At 43.2% G+C, this 6,378-nt stretch overlaps 1 protein-coding gene across 2 annotated transcripts in view; it reads left to right on the plus strand.

The window, feature by feature from the left end:
• The window catches only part of Dcaf5 (DDB1 and CUL4 associated factor 5), a 106,860-nt gene that overhangs the window by 44,385 nt on the left and 56,097 nt on the right, over positions 1-6,378 (plus strand). The window lies entirely within an intron of this gene.

The raw sequence follows: 6,378 nt of genomic DNA on the forward strand, positions 1-6,378 counted from the left end.
GTGCTGGGATTCGAACCCAGTCTTCTGCAAGAACAACCATGTTTTTAACCACTGAGCCATCTCTCCAGTCCCCTCTTTTAATGTTATGTGTAAGTGCACCCATGTCATGCAATGCCCATGGAGGTCAAAAGAGGGCGTTGTCAGATCCCCTAGAACTGCCATGTGGGTGCTGGGATTTGAACCCAGGTCTTCTGTAAGAACAGCCAGTGCTCTTAACCACTGAGCCATCTCTGCAGCCTTGAGCTAGGGTTTCTTTTTTTTTTGAGACTGGGTTCCTGTAGCCCCAGCTGGCCTGGAGCTCATTGTGTAGACTAGGCTGGCCTGGAACTCACAGAGATCTGCCTCTGGAGTGCTGGGATTAAAGGCGCCCAGCTGGGCTAGGGTTTCTTAATTTCAGGCCAGAGGATATCCTTGAATGGGCTTTTAGTAGAACTGTGAACCCCTGAAATTATAAGAAAATTTTGTATTATCTATTCATCTTGGTGTATTTTTTTATTTTTCTTTTTTTTAAAGACAGAGTCTCTGTACCCCCGGTTGGCCTGGAACTTACTATGTAGACCAGACTGGTCTTGAACTCATAGAGATCCACCTGCCTCTGACTCCCAGGTGCTGGGATTAAAGGTGTGTGCCACCACCCCTGGCATGTTGGTGCATTTTTTAAGAAGGAAATTTGTTTGCCTTTGCTCTTTCCAGTTTCCCAAAAGGACCAGTGACTTCAACAGTAAGCTAACGGCCAGTGCCCTCTAGGGTATTAGGGACCTAATTTGTTTCTCCTTTTATTTTTATTATTAAATGAGTACACCAGCACAATCCTGACCTGGCAGTATGAAGCACTGATGACGGAATTTCAGGGATCATTAAAAATGGAGATGGGATAGATAAGAGGCTCTTTTCATGTTCTTTAAATGTCATAAAGGAGGCATGGCCCTTTTTTGACACTAGTACATGAAACCTGCCTTGTTTATAAAAGTCAGTTCTCTTCTCTGGAAGTCCTGTGTAAAAGTAATATCCCTCTTTGTAAAGCAATATTGCAGGAGAATGCCATGGAAAGCAAGCGAGGTTGTAATTTATTTTATGGACCTTAGATGAAGCAGGCAATTAAGAAAGAATCACGGGCAAGGTGGTGCACACCTTTAATCCCAGCACTGTGGAGGCAGAGGCAGGCGGATCTCTGTGAGTTCAAGGCCAGTCTGGTCTATATAGTGAGTTCCAGGCCAGCTGGTGTACCAGGAGGCCATGTCCCAAAAAGACCAAAAAAGAGAACAAAGAATCATCTTCCTTAATTTTTATTCTTAGCTGATTCTCTCCATGGTGCAGTTACAGGGAATTGTAACTGTTACCATAGAGGGGTATCCCTCATGTTGAGCAGGTTCTCTGAGCTCTGAAAGACTGGAACTTTCATCTGCCCTCTGCTACACACCCCTTCACCCCTCCTGCTTTTCCAGTGCACATAGTGTTAGGTCCCCTCATGTGCCTTTGCACTGTGTGCCTAAGGATGGCAATGTCTGCAAAGAAGACAGTCTCTCGGGTTCAAGGCAGTGTTTTCTGCCATGCCTAAGGATGGCAGTGTCTGCAAAGAAGACAGTCTCTCGGGTTCAAGGCAGTGTTCTCTGCTGTTGCATGCCTTTTAGGAACAAGGGTTCTCTCATCCATACTACAAAAGGCAGAGTCTGGACTGACTATGCCAGCTTTCTCCCAAACACTGTCTACTCACAATTACAGTAGCTGGCAACTGGAGTAGAGCACTAAGCTGTTCATCTCCAGTGGAAAGCTTAAGTAATTTATAATGGCACAGCAGTGTCTGGAGAGGCGTATGCTAGTGTTTTAGTTCTGATTCTCTTCCAGGCCCCCAACCAGCTTCCTGCTGTGCATCATGTGGTCCTCTTCCCCTTTCCACTTGGCGCCTCACTAAATACCATTTCTTTTAAAATTTCTAAGACAGACAACATTTTCATGTTTGCTAAGTAGTAAAGGAATGGTAGGAAAATACTTTGGAGCAATCCCAAGTCCCTATCGAGGGGTGACATGCAGAGGAAGGGGTAGGGTGGGAGAACAGGGTTTATAGGAGGGGCGGAGGCTCCTGAGTGATGATTATCATTTTATTTTTACAGTAATATATTTTGGATTTAGAACTTTTTTTTTTTTTTGGTCTTTTTGAGACAGGGTCTCCCTGTAGCCCCATCTGTCTTGAAACTTGCTATGTGGACCAGGCTGGCCTTGATTGAACTCACAGAGATCCGCCTGCCTCTGCCTCCGGAGTGCTGAGATTAAAGGCATACACCACCATGCCCAGCCTTAGGTTTAGAACTTTTATATAGAAAAATGGGAGAGCCTTAGGTTTAGAACTTTTATATAGAAAAATGGGAGAGGTGGGGGTTGTGTTTGAATGTTTGTGCATGAGTTCATTTCTTCTTCCTGGTCTATAGTCATTATCTCCAAAGGTAATAGTGAATAGTTTCTTAGGTGTCTCTTTCTAGAATATAATTTTATGCTGGTTTCAATGAGCATATTCATCCTATGAAATTTAGAATGAAAGAAACCTGTAATGATGCAAGTTTTCAACTTTTTTCATTCATTCATTTATGTATGTATATAGTTTGTGTGTGTGTGTGTGTGTGTGTGTGTATGTGTGTGTATGAGCACGCACATGCCACAGTGCGTTTGTGGATGTCAGAGGATAATTTGTCATTTCTCTCCTTCCACCATGTGGGTCCCAGGGATTGAACCCAGGTCATCAGGCTTGTCTTTCAGCAAGTGTCTTAACCTACTGAGCCATTTTGTTGGCTCTCAGCTTTTTTTTGAGTAACAGTGTACATTAGAGAGCCTTTTTATAGCAGCACTTACAGATTTGGTGCGTTCTTTTAAGGGCCATATGCTATTCTAAATAGTGTGTACCTGAATCCCCAAATTTCTTGTTTCTAGTTTGGGACCATTATAAACAATGCAGCATAGAACTTGGTTGCACGTCTGTTTTGACCTGCTTTTATTAAAATATCTGTGAGGACTGTGTCAAAGGGCGTGTGTGTTCTTAACATTTTTATTTGTATGTATATGTGCATGGGTGCCACACACTGTTAGCCTGTAGAGGTCAAGAGGACAGCTTGCTGGAGCTGGTGTTCTCCTTCTACTATGTGGGTCCCAAGGATCAAACTTAGATTATCAGGCTGTGGCCTTTACCCTCTGAGCTATCTAGAGGAGGCTATGTGTGTTTTAAATCCCTCCTTCTCTATGTTCTTCCCTCCTTCCTTTTTTTTCTTTTAAAGTATTTTTGAGACAGTTTTCCTGTAACCCCTTCTGACCTGGAACTCATTATATAGACCAGGGTGGCCTTGAACTCACAGAGATCTGCCTTCCTCTGCCTCCCAAGTGCTGGGATTAAAGGCGTGGGCCATGCCACTCAGGCCCTTCATTTGTTTTTTTGAGACTGATCCTCATGTAGCCCCTTGGCTATGTAGCCCAGGCTGGTCTTAAGCTGTTGTTCCTATCTAATTCTGAAGTGCTTCCCCTTCCCTCCCTCCCTCCCTTCTCACTCCCTCCCTCCCTCTCTCCTCCCTTCCCTTTTCCTTCCCTTCTTTTATTTTCTTTCAGCTGGATCTCATTATATAACCTGGCTGGCCTTGACTTTTTAATTAATTACTTAGTTAATTTATTATTAGTGTGTGTGCCTGGAGATCAGAGGACAACTTTTAGACTCTTTTCTTTATACTGTGGATCCTGAGGAGATCAGAGGACAACTTTTAGACTCTTTTCTTTATACTGTGGATCCTGAGGATTTAACTCAGGTTTTCAAGGTTGTATAGCAAGGACTTTTACCTACTAAATCATCTTGCCTGCTCAGACCTTGAACTTTAGGTCCTCTTGTGTCTACCTCCAGAGTACTAGGATTGCAAATGTATATCATCATGCCTAGGGTGTTCTAGTTTGTTTCTCCATTGCTGTAACAAAATACTCTGACCAATACCAACTTGGGGAGGAAAGGGTTTATTTGGTTTACATCTCCTGGGTCACAGTTCATCAGGGAGCCCAGGGCAGGAACCTAGAGGCAGGAACTGGAGCACAAGGCCTTGGAGGAATGCTGCTTACTGGCTTGCTCCCCTAGCCCATGCTCAGCCTGCTTTCTTACACAATACAGAACAACCTGCCCAGTGGCAACACCGCCCACAGTGGGCTAGGCCCTCCCACATCACTCAAAATCAAGAAATACACCACAGACATGACCACAGGCCAGTCCAATGGAAGAAATTCTCCAATTGAGGCTCTCTCTACCCAGTTGTGTCAAGCTGACAACTAAAGCTATCCAGCACAGATGTTTTTTAACTTTTGATAAAAATAGTCAAACTGTACCTGTACAGAAATCAACCAGCTGTATTTGAGGCTATATGTTTCTCCAGACCCTCACCAACAAACTGTTGGTAGTCTTCTGGGGGAAGTATTTTCTTGTTTTGATTTCTTCAATTATGACTGATATTTTGTGATTTCTTTGGTAACCTATAGTTATCGAAGCCTGTGTGGGAGAAAAAGCATCTAATAAGGCTAATTGGCAATCTTGACTGTTTTTAGAATAAATGGAGAAGTGCAGTTCCAAGGGAAGGAAGTTGTTTTTGCCTGGTTGTTTCAAACTCTTCTGATGTTCTACCTAGTTTTGTTGGTATCAGGTAGAAAAAGGGCATGAAATATTCTCAGAGCCCTTCTTAATTTCACATATAGTGGAATTAGGGGATTCAATTACAGCTCTTTCCTTTGTGAAGTCCCTCAGTACATATTGGTATGAGGAGAGAGAGAGGGTCCTTTGTCTTTTCTGTATAGGATTAATTATGCTCAGTTGCAGTAGAGAATAGCTGCCTAGAAACTCCAACCAGACCTTAGGGCAGTTTGGAATCTCTTAGGAGAACAAGCCTGGGAACTGGGTAGATCTATTTCAAGGATATTTAAAGTATAAGAGGAGATTTTAGGGGACTTGTGAACCCCTTATAATTTCAAATAAAATTGTGTACACTAATCTCAGAGAGCACATGTGACATTTTTTTCATGAGACAAGAACTAAACCAGTTAGTTTGCTGGGTGTGGTGGCGTAAGGCTTTAATTCAAACACTCAGGATTCAACACTAGTCCAAGGCCAGCCTGGTCTATATAGGGAATGCCTTCTGTCAAAAAAGGGGGTAGGGGAGAGAAAAAAAAGAGAGCCTCTATCAGGTTCTCAGGCTTGGAAAAGATGAGTTAGTTGCTTCGTGTCCTGAGGATTCTAGGTTTAGTCTACTATGATTCCTTAGCAGGTTTGTGAATTATTTCCAGCTCATAATAGCATGAGTGTGTGGGTGAATTCAGGTCCTACTCTGAAGGCTGTTGGGCTCCTAGAAATCAGTACAATCTCCTTGAGGCCCTCACACTGAACACTTTTCCTTCTTGACCTAACCTATGAATTATTCAGTTCTTGAGTGTTTTCTCTTGCCTTCTCCATGCATTAACTCGGCTGTTCTACTTTAGCTTTTGAAGGCCTGTAGGAGTATGAGCACAGTCACTTCTGTCCCAGTGCTGCCCTGAAATAAACTGATGTGAGGGCTGGTTGACAGAATGAAATGTCAGTGATAGCAAGGACTCTTAGCATCTCACATGACTTCCTCAGGGTACATATAAAGTAATGGGGCCTGAAGAGTTTGATGGTTTCCAGTGTAGATCTGAAGCCATATTGACATGACTACAGATCTAGGCAGCACACTTAGCAGCCATGTGGTCTTGAGCAAGTTATTTCACCCTTTATTACCAGGGGTAATGATCATCATATGAGTAAGTACCTTCTTTAATTCTTATTAAGTCATTTGGTTTTGGTTTTGGTGTTTTGGTTTTGGTCTTTTTGAGACAGGGTCTCCTTGTAACCCCAGCTGTCCTGGAACTCACTATGTAGACCAGGCTGGCCTCGAACTCACAAAGATCTGCCTGCCTCTGCCTCCCAAGTGCTGGGATTAAAGGCATGTGCTACCATGCCCGGCATGAAGTCATTTGTTTTTTAAGACAAGGTTTCATAGTCCAGGATGGCCTCAAATTTGCTATGTAACTGAGGATGACATTGAACTCTTTCTGGTCTTCCTGCCTCCACTTTGTGATTTGTAGGCCTATGTCACCATGCTAGGTTCTATTTTTCAATATTGCATTTAATTTATTCTGCGTGTGTGTGTGTGTGTGTGTGTGTGTGTGTGTGTGTGTGTGTGTGTGTGTGTGTGTGTAGGCATGCTATTGCAGGTATGTAGAGGTCAGAGGATAGTTTTGGGATGTCTGTTCTTTCCTTCCACCATGTGCGTCCTGGGGATTAAAGTTGGGTTGTTAGGCTTGGCAGCAAACACCTATATCCACTGAACCATCTTACCATCTTGCCCTATTTTT

Source organism: Nannospalax galili, unplaced genomic scaffold, assembly GCF_000622305.1.
Source record: "Nannospalax galili isolate Female #2095 unplaced genomic scaffold, S.galili_v1.0 scaffold42, whole genome shotgun sequence".
NCBI classification, from domain to species: Eukaryota; Metazoa; Chordata; class Mammalia; order Rodentia; family Spalacidae; genus Nannospalax; species Nannospalax galili.